This window comes from Microcebus murinus, chromosome 7 (genome assembly GCF_040939455.1).
Source record: "Microcebus murinus isolate Inina chromosome 7, M.murinus_Inina_mat1.0, whole genome shotgun sequence".
NCBI lineage: Eukaryota > Metazoa > Chordata > Mammalia > Primates > Cheirogaleidae > Microcebus > Microcebus murinus.
In genome coordinates this window covers 4,977,719-4,989,440 of record NC_134110.1, presented here as the reverse complement: position 1 = coordinate 4,989,440, position 11,722 = coordinate 4,977,719, and the positions used below count along the sequence as shown (strand labels likewise).

General features: G+C 52.8%; 1 protein-coding gene across 1 annotated transcript in view; it reads left to right on the top strand.

Moving 5' to 3' along the window:
* Window positions 1-697: 697 nt before the first annotated feature.
* SEMA4B (semaphorin 4B) overlaps window positions 698-11,722 on the top strand; it is a 36,716-nt gene continuing 25,691 nt past the window's right edge. Inside the window, exon 1 of the mRNA XM_012763310.3 lies at window positions 698-823. The gene's annotated coding sequence lies outside the window, so the exon portion shown is untranslated. The remainder of the gene's footprint in view (window positions 824-11,722) is intronic.

Below are 11,722 nucleotides of genomic sequence, written 5' to 3'. Positions count from 1 at the left end.
CCACAAGGCTGGCGCTGGAGAGGGACGGGCCAAGGTCGCTCGATAAGCGCAAGATACATATATAACCATGTCTTTCACCCTCCTGCACAGCTCTTCGTTTCCTTTCGCTCCTTCCGAGCGCCTGCCCATTGCAGGCTAAGGGACAGGGCGGAGACGTGAGCGGTTTCACGAAGGGTGGCTCTGCCCTCCTCTCACTTGCCTCCTGTCAACAGTGCTCCCATTATTGAGAGCTGACCACACGCCAGGCCTGTGCCTCCACCATTGCATGTCTCACCACAACCCTGTGAGGTCTGCAGGTGCAGGACTCTAGGCTCAGAGAGGTTGAGGAACTCATCCTAGGAAACACAGCCAGTTACGCGGTAGTGGGTCTAGGATTCCAACCCAGGCCAGCCCAGACTGCGGCTGGGGAGACAGGCCCTGGGGCCCAGGCCCGGCGAGGCCGAGCCCTGCAAGGTGGGCGGGGGCGGGGGTGCAGACGCAGCCCCGTGGGCTCCCCCGCCTGCTGGGGGGCCTGAGAGCCGTGGTGGGTAGCAGCCCCCGACGGGGCGGGGCGGCGGCGAGCTCAGAGCGGCCGCAGGAGCCCGGGGCGGTGGGGGACGGAGGGCGGGGGGCGAGCCCGCGGGCGCCCGCCGGGCGATTCCCGTAAACACGGGCGGGGCGGGGCGGGGCTTGGCCGCGGCCCAGCATTTCCGGGGACGCCGCGCCGGACCGAGGGTGTTCGCCGGAGGCTCCGCGTCCCCAGGGACGGCCCGGGCCCGTGGACGCGCCGCGAAGAGGGGCCGCGCCGCGGGCGGTGGGCGACGCGGGCCCTGACTCCCCCCAGGTAGGCGCGGGGTGGCAGCCGCGGCCCGGGGGCCGGCCGAGGCCCCTGCCCCCACCTGCGCCCGCAGCCCCGGCTCGCCCGGCTCCCGAGGGGGCGCCACCTGCACGCTCTGATGGGCACCAGCGCCCGCCACTCGGGAGCCTGTTGCCATAGCAGTGCGGGAGGCCGGGCCCACGTTCCCATGGCCACTAGGGGCCTTTTGGCGGAGTCCCACAAGGCCGCCATGCGCCGCCCCCGACTCCCCAGCCGGGAATCCTGGCCCTGGAGGGGAGTCCTTCGGAATTCGGGAAGGGCCTGGGCGCCTCCTCTGTGGGGTGGTGGGTGTGACCCCTGCGTTAGGCCCTTTGCCGGGGCTTCCTCCTCTGCGCTGGGCAGACTGCAAGGTGCACAGAGGGGATGGGAAGGGAAAGAAGGTGGGGTCCCGGGAATGAGGCTGCTGTCCTGGCTTCTCCGGAGCCACTCTGATCTAGCAAAAAGGCCCAGAGCCCTGGGTCATCTCGGGAAGGTCATCAAACCTCTGCTCACATTTCCCCACCTGTAATGTGAGTATGCTACTTAAGAATCGCAGGATTCTTGTAAGGATCGAATGCCATAAGCACCGGGAAACGTACAATTAAAAAAAAAAATTCCCTGCAGATGCTTTAGAACTGGAAGAGATTTAGAAATCATCTTGTCCCTTCCCCTCTCATTTTCACAGGGGAAACTGGACCCAGAGAGATTAAATTACTTCCCAAAATGAAATAGTGAGTTGGTGGAAAGGTCAGGATTTGGACTTAGTCTCCTGACTCCAGGGCGTGGCTGTTTCCCTTGGTGATTATTCTTTCTGAAGCTTATGGAAATCTGGGATATGTCTCCTTGCACCTGGGGCTCAAGCTTTTGGTGACATGTGATCTAAAGATGGGGACATTGACTACAGGTGAACTAAAGATGGGAAATGGAGGCTGTTGCCTGGGGGAGAACCGAAAGAGCCTCTGTCCCTGGTGCATAAGTCTTGTGCCCTGGGGCTCTTGCTTTAACGTAGTATCTGATAGGATTGCCCAGAATAAATCCCCAGGAGCCATGCGTTCTGTGTTTCTCCAAAATCCATCTCTTCTGAAGCCAACAAAGCCCCTGAGCCTGGAGCCGTGTGAGCAGGAAAACCCTTTGGCTGCCCTACAGCAGGCCAGCAGGGCTCTGTCCTCCCCATCAGTGTGTGCCTTTTCCTTTGGAAAACAGGCAGGTGGGAAACAGGGAGGTGGGGGGAAAGATCCAGGAAGGAAAACTTGAATGAATCCTTTGGAAATGATTTGAGACAGTCATCTGGAGCAGAAAACTCACTCACTCATTCGGTAAACAGTTAGGGTAACTGCTATTTCCAAGTCCCGCCCTGGGGCTAGAGTCTAAAAACCTGAGTTAGCCTGGCCTGCTCCTTGCACTCAGGGAGTCTGAGGTAGAGAAGGAAAGGGCATGTGTTGTGTAAATGAGTACTTCATTTCACTGCGGTATAATGAGGGCCTTAATGGGAATCTGAGCGAGTGCTGAGGGCCAAGGGAACCCAGAGGAACAGCTCAGGAAATCAGTTGAGAACGGCAGGGTTCTATCTGATGCAACCTGGGAGCATTTCTGAGGCTCCTCCAGGTTGGCCCTGGGCTATACCTTTGTTGGAGAGAAAGGAATGAGTGAAAGTATCTAAAAAACTGCGGATGAGAATGGGTATTCTTTGGAAAGAAGAGTTTAAAGCATCCTGATAAACTGTAAGCTCTGTGAAGGCAGCAACCTTCAAATTTATTTTCCTTCAACTTAAGCAATGCTTAGAAGGCAGCAAGTACACAAGAAACATTTGTTGAATGAATGAAAGGAGGAGGATGGCCGGGTGCAGTGGCTCACACCTATCATCCCAGGACTTTGGGAGGCCTTGGCAGGAGGATCACCTGAGCCCAGGAATTTGAGGGCACAGTGAACTAGGATCTCTGCCACTGCTCTCCGAAAGAAAGAAGGAAGGGAGGGAAAGAAGAGGAAAAGAAAAGAACAAGGAGGGCGTGAAGGAAGGAAAGGTGGAAGGATGGACAGCAGCTTTTATCATCAGAAGAGTAGGAAAGTTATAACTTGAGACAAAATAGTGGCTGAAATTCTGACTATGGGTAGAGTCTCCATGTGCACTCTGATCCTCATCCTGACTTAGCACTTGTGTGACCCTAGCAAGCCCCTGAGCCTGTCCTTGCCCCAGTTTTTCACCTATGCAGTGGGACTACAGCAACCCCTCTTGTGAGAATTACATGATCAGATGTAAAACGTTCAGCGCAGTGCCTTGCTTACAGTGAAAGCTCAATGAATTCTAGCCATGTAAATGTCAACTTGCATGTAGGTGCAAAGAGTTTGCCAGGTATTTCATGTCAAGATTATATAACTACTCCAAACAGAGGTATCATTTCTTCTTACCTGACTCGGGAGTTCCCTGTGTCTGCAGACTAACACGCCTTACCTAAAGAGATGCCTCTTCACCTTTTTGAAGGCTGGTGGCAAGGAGCTTTGTGAAATTAAATCGAAGTTCTGCTTGCCTCTCTCCAGAAGTGGCATATCATTCTTGGTGTTCACAGCCCCCTGAGGCCCACCCACCCTTGGGGTTGGGGCTCCCTGCTCTGCCCACCGCTCGAGGGCTGTAGTGAGAGAACGCAGGCAGCATTAGGCAGCATTCGCAGAGGTGGCTGGGAGGAGCGAGCTGGGTCTCTCTCTTTCAGGGGGTTTTTGGAAACCACAGGCGAGAGAGCTGGAGAAAAGCCCATGGGGCTGGGTGTGCTGAGCCCGTTAGAGTCCCCTCCCCTGCTAGGGCCGAGCTGTGCCCGCTCACAGTGCTTAAACGGTGCCGCTGGGGCATCACAGGCGGCTGGCGAGTGAGATCCCCATCCAGCCGGGCATCTTTGCTGCTGCCCTCACACCAGTTGTCTGTGAGTGTCGTCTCCTGATGCCGTTGCTTTAGGTGGCAAGTGGGCACACCACCACGGGTGGCACATTCCTCGGAACCCTCACCCTGGCCAAGCAGGGCGAGGGTGCCCCCTGCCTTCCATCCCCATCGCCCTCCCGGGCGTACCTGTTCCCGCCCACTCTCCGGAGTCAGCGAGGCTCTGTCTAGGAGCAAAAGTGGCAGCCCCCAGATGACCTGAGGTGACTGGGAAATGCCAGGCTCAGAGAGCCCTTCCAACATGGGAAGGACAAGGCCAAGGGGAGAGCCTTGGGCCTCAGGGAGGGAAGGTTGGTTTCCTACGGTAGAGAGAGGGCCCCGGCCCGGCTCTTCTTTCCCCTCATGGGGCAATGGCCAGCGGTCTGGCACTCACAGTGGGGTTTCAGGACCCAGTGGCAAATCAGGCAGATAGATTCCTGACCTCTTGGGATCTCTGGAACCAGGTCTGACAAGCTGCACTGGAAGGCGAGACTGTCGCTCTTGGTCCCCTACACTGCTAACTCCCGTCTTCACGTGGCCTGGCACACCTGCCTCCCACCTGTGAGTGGCTGCAGTGGTTTGAGAGCAGGAAGGGGAGTCCCTGAGCAGTCACTGTGCCCTTTGAGGTGATGGGTGCCAGACATCAGCCAGGCCAAGTACCCAGACCGGAGAGCAGGCTGGGAGGCACAGGCAGACGGGGCCTCCTGAACTTGTGTTGGGGGGCAGGGGAGTGACAGTGGCAGCTTCATGTTCTACCCTGTCTGTTGGGGCAGGGACAGGTTGAGCCCTGCTGGTTGCACCACAGCGCTGTGGGGTGGGGGATCCCCTCCCAGGGAGTGGCCAGCTCAGGCCCCAACAGGCCCAGTGGGGGCGGTGCTGGGTGGCGGGCTCCACCACAGCGGGCGCACCCAGGCTTGGGCTGGGCGGGCCGGTTCCTTCTCCCGGTGAGAGTTGCAGCCTCAGCAGCAGGTTAGCAGGAGGCCGCTGAATCTGTGGGGACAGCCCGGAAGGGGGTCGTCAGGGATGGGCGTCTAGGACAGTTCAGTTGTTAAGTGGGCGTGGTGGCGTGCACCTGTGGGCCCAGCTACTCAGGAGGCTGAGCTGAGCTGATCGCTTGAGCTTGGTTTAGGGCTGGCTCTGGCGACATCTCGACAGATCCTGCCTCTTAAAAAAAAAAATTAAGTTAAGAAGTTGTGGAGGGCATGGGGCAAGTTTTCAGGTAGGGGAGGTGAACCGATTACATAACAAGCATGGCCTGTTCGCTGAGCATTCACTACCCGCTGGCACAGCCAGTCACTTTGCATGTCGTGTCTCGTCAATCCTCCCAACCACCCGTGAGGCTCTGCTAGTGGGCTCATCCCAGACAAGGAAGCTGAGGTTCAGAGAGATTCCGTGGCTTGCCAGAGGTCCACAAAATAACGGAAGGTGCAGAATTCTTCTGACAGAAGAAGCTGTTGCCCAGCCATTGGATTTTCCCGCTAACTGGAGTGAGAAAGACACGGGGCGGGGGGTGGGGGGTGGGAGGATACGGTTCAGGGAACAGAGAGAGGACGTTTATTTACATTTGTTGCCAGACCTCGGTTAAAGCTGCCTGTGCAATTTGCAGGCAGCGTTGGTGCCGGCCCTGGCTGGCTGCCCTCTGCTGCGGAGGGCAGGGCACTGCCCCAAGGAAGCTCCCAGCCCTCAGGACCTGGCAGCCATTGGTTGATTTAAAAGTACACACAGGGTATGCCAGCTGGTGTCGCTTCCTCATCAAAATGTATTGATGCTGCGGCTGAGCTGCTGCCAGCCCCTGGGGAGAAGACACCAGCAGCCAGCCCAGCCAGGGCAGGGTGGGGAGCCGCAGCTGCAGGATGGCATAAGAGGAGGGCTGGGGCTAGAGGGGTGGTGGGCGGGGAGTGGGGTGCGAAGCCTGGGGAGCTGGGCTGCAGCCAGTGCATGTGCACGGCTGTGAGGCCTCCCTGGCAGCCTGCCAGGCAGCACCCGGGGGACGGGGAGGAGCTTGACTGCTACCCCAGGAGGGGGTGGGCAGGACCTTTGGGTTCAAGCTCCACTGGGCTCAGCAGGAGGCCCCTCCCCCACAGCCAGCAAACAAAGCAGCTACTCCCAGAGTAGAATTGTGGGAGCTGGAGAGCCAGGTTCCCCTGGGTGGGAATTAGAACAGGCAGGCCTGGCTCCGGGCCGCCTGGCAAGGGCCATCCGTGCCCTAGGACGTGGCCTGCCTGTACCTGGGCAGAGGCTGTACCTATGGATGATTAATGAGTATTGATGGCTTGAGCGGTTGACTGTGTCCTGGATAGACGGTTCTGCTCGGAGCGCCTGCCCCACACCTATGCCCTGCGTCCCTTTGTGCTGAGCAGGGCAGAAGGCAGCAGGCGAATGTGTCCATTTGCGTCATGCGCCCAGCCACGCTTCCCCGTATTCTCTCCCTCCCTTACAGCCTTACTTCTTTCTCTTCATCCTCTCTCCCTCCTCTGCAGTTCTCTCATTTCTTTTTCTTCTTCTACCTGGTCCTATAGGTGTGGTTCCCCCCCCCCATTTTTGGTCCCTTTTCCTCCCCATGATGACAGGAATAAGGCATAAATTTACATACAATAAAACGCACAGATCTTAAGTGTGCAGTTTGATGTATTCTAACCTTTGCGTACACCTGGCAAACCCACACCCAGACCAAGACATGGAACATTCCCATCATCCCTGAAGTTCCCTGTCTGCCTATGGGGCACGTGCCCACTAGTCTGACATCTCTCACCACAGAGAAGCTTCGTTTGGGCTTCTTTCTTTCTTTATTTTTTTGTTGTTGAGACAGAGTCTCACTTTGTTGCCCAGGCTAGAGTGAGTGCCGTGGCGTCAGCCTAGCTCACAGCAACCTCAAACTCCTGGGCTCAAGCGATCCTTCTGCCTCAGCCTCCTGAGTAGCTGGGACTACAGGCATGCACCACCATGCCCGGCTACTTTTTTCTATATATATTAGTTGTCCAATTAATTTCTTTCTATTTATAGTAGAGACGGGGTCTTGCTCTTGCTCAGGCTGGTTTCGAACTCCTGACCTTGAGCAATCGCCTGCCTCGGCCTCCCAGAGTGCTGGGATTACTGGCGTGAGCCACCACACCCGGCCTGGGCTTCTTTATAGTGGATTCCTGTGCAGGTTTTACCTTAATTCCTGTGCTTTTGTTCTTACGTGTGTATGTTTGTGTGACAAGAGACAGTGCGTGCGAGTACCTCAGAGAGAGAAGGGAGGAGGGCGAGGGTGGGAGGAAGAGCAAGGGTGTGCGAGTGTGGATGGAGGAAGGGCCAGCCTTGACAATGACTTCATCTTGCTGGCTGGGGGCATGGAGGAAGAAGCAGTGCTTTTCTCTTCATCTCCCTTTTTCTTTTACTCCCTTTCAAGCTGACCCCTGAGCTCTTTATAAACGCTGACACTCTGGCTGCTGAGAAAGACTTGCCTACATCCAAGAGTGGCAAAGGGCAACAGGAGACACATCATTGGCTTGGGAACCACTCTCGAGCCCACAGGAAGTCAGCTCGCTTGAGATTTTTCCCTGCCAGTCATCCTCTTGTGTTTTCTAGTCCGGGGAGAACGCGTTAGCATGCTAACGGAAGACAGCGGGCCCGCAAAGGCTGGGCTGCCGTGCTGGGGGTGTGGATTGGAGGGTGCTTCTCCAGGCTAGCACTTGGCACCTCATTTTGTCAGCCCTACGTAGTGCCTGCTGGAGTGCCAGGCTAGGCAGTGCGGGTTTGGAAGATGGACGGTGTGTCACTGGCCACAAGAAGCTTGCTGTCCAGATGGCACACGGCGTACTGGAAACGTTTGAGCAGCCATGAGCAGGATATAATTATCCACCAAGTGTGGCTGTGTCAGCCCCTGTCTCCTCTCCCCTGGGACGAGCACAGCAGTCAGACAACTCCTGTGTTGCCAAGATACTAGGACAAAGCAGCCTGTCTGCTGTATTGGGAGCTACCTGATGCAGAGACTCAGGCACTCAACAAATACCTACTTGAGCTAGTGGCCACACATCAGGCACTGTTCTAAGAAAGAACAGTAAGCAGAAGATAGAAGAAGGAAATGCTATAGCTAGATTTCAACAAGATTCCTTGCAATTTTTTCCATAATATTCTTATGGATAATATAGAGAAATGTGGGCTGAAACAGTACTGTTAGAACACATAACTAGTAGTTCAGTCTCCTAACCTGGATGAAGGTCTCTAGTGGCATGCCACTGGGCTCTGTTTTTGGCTCTGTCTCATCCAGTTATTATTATTATTTTTAGAGATAGGGTCTCCTCTGCACTCAGGCTGGAGTGTGGTGCAGTGGAACAATAACAGCTCACTGTAACCTCAAACTCCTGGGCTCAGGTGATCCTCCTGCCTCAGCTTCCCAAAGTGCTGGGATTACAGGCATGAGCCACCATGCCTGGCTTCACCCAATTGTTTTTTATCACCGAATTTTAAACCGAAAGATGAGTACAAAAATACCCACAGCTCTTCATCTGTATTGACCAGTTGTTAAAAATGTGCAGCAGTTATGTGCATGCTCTTCTAACACACATTCCCACATTTGTTATGCTTAATCATTTGAAAGTAAGTCGCAGCCATCGTGACACTTCATGATGTGTCTAAAAGCTTTAGCAAGTATCTCCAAAGGACCAGGACTTTATCATCCTCAAGAAATACCATTTTTACATCTAAGAAAATGAACAGAGCTAGGCATGGGGCTGCGCACCTATAGTACCAGCTACTGGGAAGGTGTAGGCAGGAGAATCACTTGAGCACAGGAGTTTGAGGCTGCAGAGAGCTCTGATTGTGCCACTGCCCTCCAGGCTGGGTGACAGAGCCAGACCCTGTCTCTAAGAAAGAAAGAAAAAATGAACAATGCTGTAATATCAGCTAATATACAGGTAATATTAAAATTTTCCCAATAGCTCCATGGTTTTCTGCTCCAAGATTCAATCAAGGTTCACATAGTACATTTGATTATTATGTCTTTTTAGTCTCTTAACCTAAAATAATTTTTTTTGCTTTTCATCAGACTGACCTTTTGGAAGAGTCCAGGCTAGTTGTCTTATGGAATGCTTATGCTAGATGTGCCTGATGGTGTGCTCGTTATCGGATCTGGGTTAAACGCTGTGGGCAAGAATGCTGCGAGGACTGATGAGGGTGTGTACTTCTTACTGCATCGTATCAGGAGGTGAATTATGCCAGGCAGCAGCAGCATTACTGGTGATGCTACTTTTGGCCCCTTGGTTAAGATGATGGCCACCAGATCTCTCCTTTAGAGATACATTTTCCCTTTGTGAGGGATTAGTGAATCATCTATGGGACAGACTTTGAGACCTTGTTAACATAGAGTTTCCTAACAGTCTTCCACTTGGTGGTTTCACATCCATTGATGATCCTTGAATCTAGATTTTCTAATTCTTTTATTTATTCTACATTTTTGGGTTTTTTTTTTTTTTTTTTTTTTGGTTTTTTTTTTTGAGACAGAGTCTCGCTTTGTTGCCCAGGCTAGAGTGAGTGCCATGGCGTCAGCCTAGCTCACAGCAACCTCAAACTCCTGGGCTCAAGCAATCCTCCTGCCTCAGACTCCCGAGTAGCTGGGACTACAGGCATTCGCCACCATGCCCGGCTAATTTTTTCTATATATGTTTAGTTGGCCAATTAAATTCTTTCTATTTATAGTAGAGACGGGGTCTTGCTCTTGCTCAGGCTGGTTTCAAACTCCTGACCTTGAGCAATCCGCCGCCTTGGCCTCCCAGAGTGCTAGGATTACAGGCGTGAGCCACCGCGCCCAGCCTATTTATTCTACATTTATCAGCCAGCATGTTTCTGTAAAGAAAAGCTTTTTTCTCACTCCTTCTCTTTTCTCTCTCTGAGTTTCACTGGGGACTAAAGGATTGTTATTTAATGTCATGCATTAGACCCATTACTTCACCATGCCTTTTGATGCTCCAGCTGATCATCAGACTACTCCTATGTCCTTTTGACATGACCCCATTATTCTTTGATCACTCCTTTGCTTTCTGGCCCAAGAGAATGTCCCGTGTTTACCTTGTACTTTCCCTTTCATTCCCCCAAGGAGTCTTGGTTCCTTTTATTAGAGAGTGGTATTTAGAAACCAAGATCTGAGTGTTAGGTCTGCTCACCCAGTATTTTTATCAGTGACTTGATAAGGGCACGAGGAATGCTACCAAATTTATAGATGACTCAAAACTGGGAAGGGACGCCAAATGAATGAGAACAGAATCAATATCCAGCATAACCTCCATGGGATGAAGTCTGAGCCAGAACCAATAGATTTAAGAGCAGTAATTATTGAGTCCTGTGCTTAGGGTGAAAAAGTTAATTGCATAATTTCAGGTTTGCGGGAACTCTTACTGGACCAAAGCTGATATCAAAAAATAGCTCTGGCTGTTAGCTGACATGAGTCAGCAGTATTCTGTGACTCAGGTTGCATTCATTCATTCATTCATTCAGCCAGTACTTACTGAGGGCCTGCTTCCCATGTGCCAGGACTAGGATAAGACCCCTGTCCTCCAGAGTCACATTCCGGGGAGAGGGGGTCAGACAATAAAGAAAACCACAATAAATAACCCAGTCATGTAGTGTGTTAGTAAGTGATGAGTGCTTTGAAAAAAATATCTTGGGGAAAGGGGAGTATTGGAAGGGAGTTGAGATTCTTCAAGGTGATATGTGAGCAAAAATTTGAAGGAAGCGAGGAACTCAGTCGTGTGACTGTCCGGTGGAAGACTGCTCAAGGCTCTGAAACAGAGTGCCTGCTGTGTTCAGGCCACGGCACCGCTACCTGGGCTAGACGAGCAAGGGGAGAGTAGTGGAGGATGCCACGGCAAGGGTGGAGAGGGTGATTTAGGGCCTTGCAGATCATTGCAAGTCAGATCTTTGGGTTTTATTCTGAGTGAGACGGTGAACCATTCATTTGAGGGTTTTGACCAGAGATCCCTGACCTGGCTTTTGTTTTAGACTCACTCTGGCTGCTGTGTTGAGAATAGATTGTAGGGGAACAAGGGAGGAAAGGAAGCAGGGAGAACAGTTAGGAGGCCCTTGCTATAATCGGGGGGAGTGTGGCCTGGGGCCTGGAGAGGTGGTTAAGTGGTCAGATTATGGACTTGTTAGTGGATTAGGTGTGTGGAGTGAGAGAAAAGACTGGAGTAAAGGTTTTTGGCCTGAGCAACTCAAAGATGAAATTGCAATTAAATGAGGTAGAGAAGGCATTAGTTGCAGCACATTTTTGGGGGAGAAGGGGGAGAGATCAGGAACTTAGTATGGGACATACTGGGTTTGAAATTTCTATCAGTCAAGTAGAAACACTGAGGCCATTTGGAGTTCAGGGCATGGGTCTGGGCTGCAGATAGAAACCTGGGCATCACTGGCTATAGATGGATTGACTCTATGAATGGACCCCACTAATATAGCGTCCTAGCCTGGGCAGTGGTGGAACTATGGGTGCCTGGTGCTGCCCACATGCCATGTGGAGTTGTGTGTCCACGGCTGTGAGCCCCTTTAAAAGGGGTGTGCTGGCCTGCACCATATCGACAGAGGGGGTGCCAGCATGGTGGAGGTACAGGAATAAATCATGGAGCATGAGGAAGCCTGGCTGCAAGAGAGGAGACCTGGGACCATGTGGACGCTGTGTCGTCGTCGTCCCCCCCCTCGCCCCCCCCCTGGAGAAGATGTGGCTGATTCTAGGGGTGGGAAGAAGAGCAAAAGGAAGTGGCTCTGAGGCAGCTGATTGTGGCTGGGGGTGAAGAGGAGCTTTCCTGCAGTTGCAGCCAATTCCCGGAGATACAGTCCCCACTGCTATAGAAATGACTAGCAGAAGTTCACAAACTCCCTTTGGCTGTAACTATAGGAGAAATTACTGTATTTTATTGTAATCTTGTGCACACTTAGGAAAAAGCTGAAACAGGTTTCCCAAAACTTACCATTTATTATATCATTGTATTTTGATAATTTTGGGGTTTTTT